This window comes from Onychomys torridus, chromosome 4 (assembly GCF_903995425.1).
Source record: "Onychomys torridus chromosome 4, mOncTor1.1, whole genome shotgun sequence".
NCBI classification, from domain to species: domain Eukaryota; kingdom Metazoa; phylum Chordata; class Mammalia; order Rodentia; family Cricetidae; genus Onychomys; species Onychomys torridus.
In genome coordinates this window covers 8,048,198-8,052,662 of record NC_050446.1, presented here as the reverse complement: position 1 = coordinate 8,052,662, position 4,465 = coordinate 8,048,198, and the positions used below count along the sequence as shown (strand labels likewise).

The window sequence follows — 4,465 nt, the reverse complement described above, 5'->3', positions numbered from 1 at the left end:
ACCGCCACCGTCGGCTTGCTGTGGCATTTTGAAGCAGGTTTTCACTTCAGGCTGGGTTTGCGCTCTCCACCAGTCTACCCTGCCTCAGCCTCTTTCATGAGATCTTTTTTATTTTTTTCTATCAAAGATGGCTAACCCACCAAAGGCCAGGAGTCCATACATCTCTCCCATCTTGTAAAACTTTCATGAAAATGTTTTAAAACACTCCTCACACCCCAATAACGTGTGTTTACACAAAGGCCCAGGAGCCAAGCCTTCCCTACTTCTCCTGTGCATCGATTCTTTTAGAACTAGCCAATCAAAAAGGCCATGAGGTTAGGCCCTAGCCCATGGGTAAAAGTCATCAGACTTATTAGGATAAAACCCAAATGAACTTCCTGCCTGTGTGCTGTTAGTTGGCTTGGGTTCTGGTGTACTCTTTTTACAAAAAGAAATTGTCTTTCCAAGTGACTTTCTCTTTGTGTGTCACAAGAATGTTTGTTTCCCAAACCTAGTGAAGACCCCAGACGTGTGTCACCATGCCTGACTTTGTGTACTGTTTGTTGTTGTGTGTGCGTGATGGACGCATGAAAAAGGAAATGAGAGGAAAGGACGTGAGTGCTGTGGAATAATCCTTCTGTGCACTGTGTGGACATATGCCACTGTGATTGGTTTAATAAACAAGCCGACTGGCCAATAGCTGAACAGGACAATGTTGGGCGGGAGAGCCAACTTTGAGAATGATGGGATGAGGAAGGGCGGAGTCAGAGGAGTGAGCAGCCAGACAGAGAGCAGGAGAATGGGGTGGGGGTGGGGCTGGGGATTTAGCTCAGTGGTAGAGCGTTTGCCTAGCAAGCGCAAGGCCCTGGGTTCGATCCTCAGCTCCAGCAAAAAAAAAAAAAAAAAAAAAAAAAAAAAAAGCCACGAGCCTTGGGGCAGCACATAGATGAATAGAAATTGCTATGGATAGTGATTGCTCTGTGTGCTGTGAGTGTGTTGCTCTGATTTGGTTGATAAATAAAATGCTGATTAGCTAGTAGCCAAGTGGGAAGTATAGTATAGGAGAGAAGAGAATTCTGGGAATAGGAAGGCTGAGTCAGGAGATGCTGCCAGCTGCTGCCACCATGAGAAGCAAGATGTAAAGTACTGGTAAGCCACAAGCCATGTGGCAACTTATAGATTAATAGAAATGAGTTAATTTAATATATAAGAACTAGATAGCAAGAAGCCTGCCACGGCCAAACAGTTTATAAGTAATAGAAGTTTATAAGTAATAGATGTTTACTTGGGTCTGAGCGGCTGTGGGACTGAATAGAACTCCAGCTACAAGAAATGGATTAAGTTGTGCATTCCAGGACAGCCAGGAGTGTTATACAGAGAAACCCTGTCTCAAAAAACAAACAAAAACAAAACAAAATAAGAAGTGGACTTAGGTGTAAGAGCTAGTTAGTAACAAGCTTGAGCTATTGACTGAGCATTTATAATTAATGTAAGTCTTAGTGTGTTTATTTGAGAGCAGCTGCTGGGCAGGAAGACGCTGCCTACACATGACTGCTCTCAAGTGTGGTGGAAGAGAGGTTTATTGTAGATAAAGGGAGATATAATCAGGCAGGGACATCTTGGAGAGTCCAGAGAGGACATGACTTAGCTAGGCCGTGTGAGGAGAGGGGAAGGGAGAGCAGCTGCTGATCAAAAGAGGCAGACGGGGCCGAGAAACTGTCCAAAAGAGTAGCTGAAAGAGACCAGAAAGCCAATGTGGTTGGATTATATGGGCAGGGCAGCTGGGAAGGCACCCAGCCCTGCCTGCCTGGGTCAGAGAATTTAGGCTAGGGGTGGTGTTGATCCCACTGGTCAAAAAAAAAAAAAGACCATACCACAGTTTAAAGTCAAATTTGGAGCAAGATTTTAATTAAATAATGGCTAGGTGGATGGACTCTGGCCAGGTCCATACCTGGGTTCCCAAGAAATGGCCTGATCATGTTTTGCTGGGGTTTAAAAAGGCAAAATCCGTAATTCACTGAAATTTCCATGAGGTCCAATCAGGGGCAAGGGTAAAACCTGATATTTTTCCTACCCACATACCTCCTGCCCACATGTGGTCAAGCACATCAGTGCAGGTGGGTTAGATAAACCTGTTTAGGGGAGTGAAAACATGTGGCTTGTTACCTCCCATAAACAACAGCATCCAGTGTTTCAGGCACTAATCTGTCCTTGGGCAAGGGGCTTGCAGATCAGAGGCATTTTTGTTTCATGGATCTCTCAGGCATAGCAATTAAAACTTAAAATGTAACTTTGGTTCTCACACTGGGCATGCCAGGCAGGAGGGCCCTGTAACAGGTAAGGCCTGAGGGATGCAGCTCATAAGTCAGCGTTTGACACATTAAATAGGCATCTCAGCTTTTTGTCCCGAGTTAGAAACCTAACGATATATCTGTGGGATGAGTGGGCATGTGCACACTACATGATGCATGTATAGAGATCAGTACAACTTTTCGGAATTGAATCTCTCCTTCCAGCAAGTCACCAGGTTTGCCTGGAAAGTACCCACCGAGTCATCTCAAAACGTAACCCCACCTGAAAAGCTAAGGTAGACCTGAAGGTGACCTCTGGTCTTCACATCCACATGAACATATAGATGCAGCTAGAGAGGGGAAGGGAGAGGAGAGGAGGAGAGAGGCAGAGAAGCTCAGTCTTCGGGCTTAGTGGTGGCCCCTTTGCAGTGGCTACCATGGTGTGTTAGCAAAGCAGAGCTTGGTAATTACTTGCTGACTCGGGCTGTATGTTGCTGCAGGATTTAGGGACTTGAATCCCATCACTGCTGCACAGAGCTTTAGGGTGGGAGGAAGCATTTCCTAGAACTAGGTGACAGAGAGGCTGATGGGATATTTCCAGGGAATCAACTGTTTTCTGAGTATAGTCTTGGGAGTCAGGAATCTCAAGATCTTCCCAGCCTGGTGGCCACCCAGGCAGCTCCTGTGCATGACCCACAGATGCTGATATCCCAGAGGCTACAGTGCAGATGGGCAGTTTGGGTGTTCAGTAATCATCTGTTTGGCCACTTCAAGGACCTTGTGGGGACACTTGGCATTCTTCAAAGCTTTGGCCAGTGATGGTTGTGCTTTCAAAGGCTGGACTGATAAGAATCCTCCCCAGCCCTCTGACTCACACGGAACATAACAATTCCCTATTCTCTGCGCACAGCACCCTTCCCCTCAGGCCTTGTCCTGAAATTGCACTTCATGCCTGTTTTGTGACAGTCATTGGGTATGCCAGATGCTGACGTTCTCAGGCAGCCCAGTGCCTGCTTCCTACTGTCCTCTTGACGTCAAGTTCTTCTCTGCACCACGCTGAATGCCTGCCTCAGCCTCAGCTTTATACTGTAGTAACCACAGCAAAGGCAGCCAGCCTGCTCCAGCCTGCTCCAGAGAGCCTGGCACCCTCTGGATGCTCTGCAGACAAGTAGATAGATCACTTCATCCTCAGCACCCTTTTAGCAGGCTGAAGGTACAAATCAGGACACAAGACCGGGGCTGTACATGTCTCATCGAAAGCCCCTGGGGTGGACGGAAGCAGAGTCATCTCTAGCAGAGGTCAAGAAACTCACCCCCCAAAAAGCGTCGCTGCTGAAATCAGGCAGGCACTTCTCTCCTTGCGTGGCTTTCCACACACCCTGTTGCTCCTGCAAGCTGAGCCTGATCAGATGGCACCTTAGGGCTCTGTAGGAGACACACCTCCCCCCTCCCCACTGCTCTTCAGAGCTAAATCAGGCCTCCAGATCAAACCCTGTCCCTCGTGGGTTCTCTAGCTTGCATACCAGATCTGTCCGGCATGTGCAAGTCCCGCATAGAGGGCCGCGCCCCACATTCAAGGCCAAGCCCCGCATTCCAGAACCCAGCTCAGGAAATCTGTTTCCAGGAAACCTATCACTGCCCAGGGCACAGGAAGAATTGGGACTCCCAGCAGGTCTGGCCATGTCCTTTACACAGCCAGAAGCAAAATGAAAATGCAAAGTCCTTTATTCAAAGGTTAAGAATGTTAAAGGGGTTGGGTGTAGTTCAGTGGTAGACCATGTACAGGGCATGTTCAAGGCCTGTGTTCAAGCCCCAGTGCTTGTGATAATGTGTGGACTTCAAGGCAGGGACAGTGAAGCCAGGCGTGGTGGCACATACCTATAATCTCAGCACTTGAGACAGAGCCAGGGTGATTAGGAGTTCATCCTTTGCTGCATAAAGAGCCAGGGCCACCTTGAGCTACAGGAAACTCTGCCTCAAAGACAAAGCAGACACATTATGTATACTGGCAAAGGTCTATAGTACCAGCACTTCAGAGGCAGAGACAGGTGGATTTCTGTGAGTCGGAGGACAGCCCGGTCTGCACAGCAAGCTCCAAGCCATGAAGGGCTACACAGTAAAACCCTGGTTTTGTTTTGTTTTGTTTTTCTTTTTCTTTTTGGTTTTTCAAGACAGGGTTTCTCTGTAGCTTTGGA

At 47.7% G+C, this 4,465-nt stretch overlaps 1 non-coding gene across 1 annotated transcript; it reads left to right on the top strand.

Annotated features, from left to right (window-relative positions):
- The first annotated feature begins 794 nt into the window (after nt 1-794).
- Nucleotides 795-869, top strand: Trnaa-agc. The gene has a single exon. It is a non-coding gene; the product is annotated as a tRNA-Ala (tRNA).
- Nucleotides 870-4,465: the final 3,596 nt, after the last annotated feature.